The sequence below is a fragment of the Schistocerca gregaria genome, chromosome 1 (genome assembly GCF_023897955.1).
Source record: "Schistocerca gregaria isolate iqSchGreg1 chromosome 1, iqSchGreg1.2, whole genome shotgun sequence".
In the NCBI taxonomy this organism is placed as follows: Eukaryota; Metazoa; Arthropoda; class Insecta; order Orthoptera; family Acrididae; genus Schistocerca; species Schistocerca gregaria.
In genome coordinates, this window is record NC_064920.1 from 883,010,389 (window position 1) to 883,017,194 (window position 6,806).

Below are 6,806 nucleotides of genomic sequence, written 5' to 3' on the forward strand. Positions count from 1 at the left end.
ACCTTAGACTGAATTCCTGAAACAACTCTGGTTAACTTGATATGTCACACGACATAGTTACTTGAAACTGAACTAATTTTATTAATATGCAGATGTAATAAATAAACCAGCATTTCGTGAATATGAACCCCTGACACTCACACTAATAATTGCATGCAAGTAATTTCCCCTACCTGAGCTATGAGATACAGTACTGAAAAAAGCACAACGTCTTCAGACCACGAGTGGCCTACCGGGACCATCCGACCGCGGTGTCATCCTCCGTGAAGGATGCAGAGAGGAGGGGCGTGAGTCAGCACACCGCTCTCCCGGTCGTAAGGTGATATTCTTGAACGAAGCTGCTACTATTCGGTGGAGTAGCTCCTCAATTGGCATCACGAGGCTAAGTGCACCCCGAAAAATGGCAACAGCGCATGGCGGCCTGGAGGGTCACCCATCCAAGTACCAACCACACCCGACAGCGCATAACTTCGGTGATCTCACGGGAACCGGTGTATCCACTGCGGCAAGGCCGTTGCCAATGTACAGTACTGAGGGAAAGGAGAATTTACGACACGCCGTCCTGCGCGGCTAAAAGGCCCTCACCACGGGGGGATACCTAGTGTAGGCCGGGGGTTAAAGTAGCCCTTGTTCCGGCTTTTAACGACGACTCTTTGGAAAGTGCTTTCTACAGGAACACGGCGGGAGATCCTAGATAAAAGATCCAGAGAATTCCAACTCAAAACTTTAGTGGTTCATTGTAGCCACCAGCGTCAAAACTTGCACGAGAGAAAAAGCTGTTTATCTCAGTATTACTTAGCAAAAGTTAACCTCTGCTCTATGAAAGAAATGACACCTGTGATAGGCTGCAAAAACTCTAGTGGGTGGATTTGTAACACGTACGAACACATTCATTAGCCAGACGGAGAATGTGTGGCCACCAGCTTTGATATAGGCAAATAGCACGCAGAGTAATAGGCTCTTCTCTTGCAGAAAAGCATCGAGTGTTTGAGCAAAGCGGTTTGTGCTGTGCTGAGATGATGGCCAGAGTTATTATGTGAACGCTTATTCACAGGCTGGATTTAAATCGTAAGGAGTTACTGCAAAGTCTTCTAGGACGGAGAATCGCACCGAGCACTAACAGTTAACGCTTGCGAGCGATTTGAGGGCAATGATGTACGCGCTGTTCCAGACAAATAGCGTGTACCGTGCCAATTAACCCAGCTAGGGAATAACTAGGAGTCTCGGTTCACCGACAATGTAGGAAATGTATCCGTCTGGTGTTTAACAGTTGAGAGAGATTTAGAACAGATTCTCTGAACAGCTCGCGCCGACAGCCGCCACTGCCGCCGCCGATGCAAGGTAAACATATGCGCACTCACACCACGCCAGCAAGTGATATTCAATTCACACTCAGAACTGCGATCGTCTCCGTCTCTCCTATGTTTTTTTTTACATTGAACTGTGACCTGTAGTTAAACATATTTACGGTGGTCAGGCCTAACTGAAGCAGAAACCGGATCTAATGAAAAGGATTGATCAGCTTCTGTAGAGTTATGAATTATTTTAATTGTGTACTTTTTTGATTTTTTTTTATTCCTCTTTACTGACCTCCATTCAATTTTAGGTATTTTCATTGTGTATTTTAGCGTAATTGATATCTCTGACACCAATTGTGTCTAATTTGTTTGTATTTTTATCGACCCTCCAGACATGGTCATCAACCATCTTACCATTAAAAAACCTTATAATAGATAGGAATTCACAGTTGCGAAAACCCAGTATCAATATTTTCCAGTACTGTATGTAATTTTGCTAACATTACTACTTCATGAAGTCGTACTTAGAGAAAAACTAAACCTTAATAACGAAAGTGTAAAATTTTCAGCTTTTGCTAACATATCGTTTCGTCTGAATCTGTACACTAATTTCTGTTAGTAATAACGTTTCCTATTCAGGGAGTCTAGTGGAACCGTCGGTGAGATCATTGTATGATTACATCACTGTCCGTACAGCTGCACTCTTCTGAACTCTGCATGTGTGAGATGATATCTTCCTACCTTGCAGGCGGTAGGTTCAGCGCCAAATTCCTAAAACACTCACAGAGTGTTCTTCCACAACCGTGGTAGGAAGATAGATCAGACCCATTTTCACATGTTTTAGATAATGGCGACCCTGTCGGGAGAGTAAATTACCATGGTAAGGTGGTCAGCCATATGTAATTACTAGGAAAAAAGAAAAAAAACATCCTCTTAAAAATTTTCGTAATAAATTTTCTTGTTGTATCAACCAGTGGGAGACAGACGTGCAATGCACTGAGAGACGTACGCAGCATCCCTGTAGTATAGCTGCAACGCCACGGTTAGCTTTAAGTTTTTCTTGCAAGCATACAAGTAGCTGGCATAGCGTTGATAAGTTGGTTCTGTCCCAACTGGTAATTCAACTGGACTGTCGTACAGTCTTGTTATTGTGTTAAGGGAATGAGGAACAGTAAAGAAAGGGTGTAGGTAATAACTTTACGAAGAGAGTAACGTCGTATGATCGCATGATTATATGAAATAGGGGGTGTCAGTTAAAATTGCATAGACGGAAATCAGAGAGATTAGCAATGGCAGATCGAGACCTTGACCGAACTGAGATTGAGACCCAGCAAGATAACGTAGGGGAACCTCACGACAGAACAGCAGACGTCACAATGCCGCGAGAAGTAGATCAGAGGGTGTAGAAGGACGTAAATACCGAGCAACAAGGCGCCGTAAGCAGCGACCAATATATTGTAGAGGTGCAAGAAGATGCGGAACGTCTTGAATACGTAGAAGTCACAGTACATGTAATAAGACCTCCCTCACAACCAAGTACAGGTAACACAAGTCGAAATGTGCCACCACGTGGTTCTCTGCAGTCAGTTGCGGAAAGATACGAGAATGTAAACGCAGAACTAAGTGCGTTGGAAGAAGAGGTAGTAGGACCCGTTAATTTGTCGGAAAGTCCCCAGCAATCGGGCACCATAACGATAAAAAACACAGAGATAAAACAGCAGACATAAGAGCAGCATGCAGAAACAACGAAACAACTGCGTGAAATTAAAAACACAGAAGTCAAAGAACAATTACGTCACATGGAGGAAGAGGCAAAAGAATCCCGGGATGTGATCGAAAATTTAATAACAAGTCACACACAATTAATAATAGACATTGACAAGGTCCAAGTGGACGTGTAAACATTGCGTGACGACTCACAGACCGAAATCAAAATTTTACGTGATGACTACAAAATGTTACTTTCTGATACTCACGGTAAAATTGCGAAGATAACTAAACAGGTTAGTGCAATTACACGCCAAACAACGGGCACAGCACGACACATAGTTGAAGATAGTGTGTTGCAAAAACGCATTACGAAAGCGATTCTCAAGAGGTACGATACTCGCATGGTGAGAACAGAAGCGAAAACGAAGAATCAATTCGAAAAACTCAGAGAAGGGCTTTTGCGAACTATATGAGAGCGAAGTGATCGAGATCATACAAGCTGTCAATCCGTAACAACGTTCGAGTCACTAACGTCACAGGAAAGGCAAAAAGTTTCACACGGAACGAAAAAAGATTTCGCTCACATACAATTCCAATCACAGGCGGAGAAGATGTTACGCGATAGCCGAGCACCTGTGATGCCACAGCCACGTTTCGAAACTTACGAAGAGTAGACGGCACCACGAAGACATCGGGTACCACAAGCATACTTTTCGGAACAATTCGGACCACATGATGAAGCGGCAAGGTTAGCCAGGCAAAACACCGAGCCTGGTGTCTACAAATACGTGAGAGTGTAAGCGACAAGGATCTACTTCTTTCCTTTTTACGTAGAATAAACGTGAAGAATATCAGCAGATATCTAAAGTGAAGTTGTAAAAATGGTTAACATGCTAGAAATAATGTAACAAGCTAATGACAGTACTGGAAAAGTAAACATGATGGCTAATAACCGACAAAGGCAGTATAGCAAAGCTTTCAGCACTACGTAATGTGAAGGTGAATATTTTACATTGTTAAATCTACATTCGACAACAGAAAAATTTTATTTTATTATTCACATGTGTAGCCTTCGCTGGTTCGTGTCTAAATATAGCCTGTAAATGATACAGTATTCTTTGAGCATTTAGGTGATAATTTTTATTTATCCTGTGATTTACATCCCGCTGACATGCTGCACAGCATATTCCAATTCTTTCCGACGTAAGCGGCACCAGTGTTGTATACTACTTAAGAATTCCCTTAGCATTGGTGGAAATAAGTTGTACATGTATCAGAGACTAAGCTCATTACATTCGTTACATGTGACAACAGTCAATGATACACCTTTGTTTGGTTTAGTGTTCTGTGTAGATCGATATCCTACTATTCCCAATTGGGAACAAAGTTCAAATCCCTATTTTATGGACACTTCCTCGTAAGACACGAGTTCTGCAATTGGCCAAGATACGAAACAGCAATTGGCCAAGATACGAAACAGCCCACCTTCTCCATTAGTGAAATGAATCAAAAGATAAAACATAAATAAGTAAATACAGAGTTACAGCAAGTGTGCTGTTTATATTCTGTAGTCTGTCCAATTTCCGTCATGCCCCTTTTTACTACAGTTTAAATCCTTGCTCGCTGCCGGCCAGGCTGGCCGAGCGGTTCTAGGCGCTACAGTCTGGAACCGTGTGACCGCAACGGTCGCAGGTTCAAATCCGGCCTCGGGCATGAATGTGGGTCATGTCCTTAGGTTAGTTAGGTTTTAGTAGTTCTACGTTCCAGGGGACTGATGACCTTAGAAGTTAAGTCCCGTAGTGCTCAGAGCCATTTGAACGATTTTGAACCTTGCTCGCTGCTGAGACAACTCTGTATGGATTGTGCACTGACGAAGGATTTGTGCAGAACAAGGATAGAGAATTTACACAGTGCTGAAGCTTCCTGTGTGAACGTCAGCGGACTTCGAGTAATGGATCTCTGGTTACTGAGCAATTACTTTCAGTATAATCTGTATTCGTTTATGCGGGAATTTACCTTTAAATTTTTAATAACAATAAAAGCGCTTCAACAGAGAACTCTTAAAAGAATTACGCAAGTTTGTGATGAGTGATGAGTTTTGGGTTGCACGCCTCTTTGGATCCCCGTTGCTCAATAGCCAAACGTATTCTTCCTGTTAGTTGTATAAACGAGTCCGTTCCACTCCAGTACTCGTGTTAATTGGCTGATAGTAATCAGTGCCACTCGCTCATGCATCTTCGTCGTCTATATAAGCGACTCCATTTCAGAGCAGTCAGGATTATTTCTTTTAATACAAACTCCTTTGTTTGTAATTCGGCTGTAAGTCTTTCTGTTATTGGTTGGCAAGTAATACCAAAAGTCCAGTCGTCCATTCGAATGAAGTGTCAGAATAATGGTACAAAATTAGACAGCGGTGTGATAAATGTTAAAAATGAAGAAGTCTTACTAATCCACCAAGTGTTCATTGCATATACTTTAAAATTCTGTTAGTGGCATTATAACTTACTCTAGTGTTAGGATTGTTACTTTCGCTAAGGAGTATATCACCTTTCGCATGTTTTTTGCCCGCTCACACAGAGTTTTTCTCTATTCAACGTTGCGAGTCTCACTATTGGTACCATTCTGTATCAGTATTATGCGAATAACGATCACGTCTTTCCATGCACTGATGGAGGGTACTTTGTACTGAGTCAATGTCGGAACTCATTTTATGAGCACGCATTCTCATCGACACTTCGTCAGTGTTAGTTTTCGAGGTTTAATTGACGTCTGTTCTTTTGAGCTCAGTGTCATCAGCAAACCTCGGCTAAGGATAGCTGGTCAGTGGTATGGAGTCCTTTCTACATTACTTTACGTGTACTTTACATATCTCAGCAATGAACTGTTAGCTCCACGTCATCTCCGTGTTGAGCTCATCCAGCGCCCCTGGCGGAGCTATCAAAGCTGCACTCCCTTCCCCCCCTCCCCCCCCCCCTACCCCAGCCATCACACGAAATTAATTTTTAGCAAAATTTTGCTATCCCGATTTAGCAAATTGTATTAAGTTGTTAGTAAGTAAAATAGAAATGAACCGCTATTGAAAATATTTCTTAAATGAACTGTGTTGATGGCAAACATTGCGTATAACAAATTTATGTATAGCTGAAATAAATAAATTGTAAATTCTACAAAATTTCTAAAAAAGTGAAAATAAAAGAAAATTTGTATCCTTTTGTTTATGGCACTTGCTGTACACTCGTTTAAGTATGATCTGCAATGAGAAATGATCCCGTTTCAGGAATTAAGCTTTTACTATAACTTTAGATTGTATACCCTTGGTTTAAGAAAAGCAAATTCATTGATTACGTCACTGAAGTCAAATTTATCAGCGTCTATCGGCTAGGTAGCTAAATTTAACAGTACTGTTTACCAGTACTCAATATTACATAGTTTTGTATCATATTTAATTTGTTGAAATTGCAGTCATAAGATGCTGCAGTCTCTGTCCTTTAACATAATTATCCTCAAAGCTACTTCCATTTTTGGATAAGCACCTCTTAAACTATACTTAAAAATGACCTTAACACATCCGAATGAGAAGTTGTGACAATGTTCTTCTTCAGCTCTTGAGCCTGGAACTTGAAAGCATCTATTTCGTTAACAGCATCAATATCTCTGCTACATTTGTCACCAAAATCAATTACAAACTTTTTAGGATAAGATAAAGAGTATCATTCATGACAGAATAATAACAGAGTAACTAATATGTAAGTAATGCCTACATCTAGTGGTCTTACGAGACTATATGACTGAGCAATG

At 41.2% G+C, this 6,806-nt stretch overlaps 1 pseudogene; it reads right to left on the reverse strand.

Moving 5' to 3' along the window:
* Positions 1-401: 401 nt before the first annotated feature.
* On the reverse strand, positions 402-519 carry LOC126290262 (5S ribosomal RNA; annotated as a pseudogene).
* Positions 520-6,806: the final 6,287 nt, after the last annotated feature.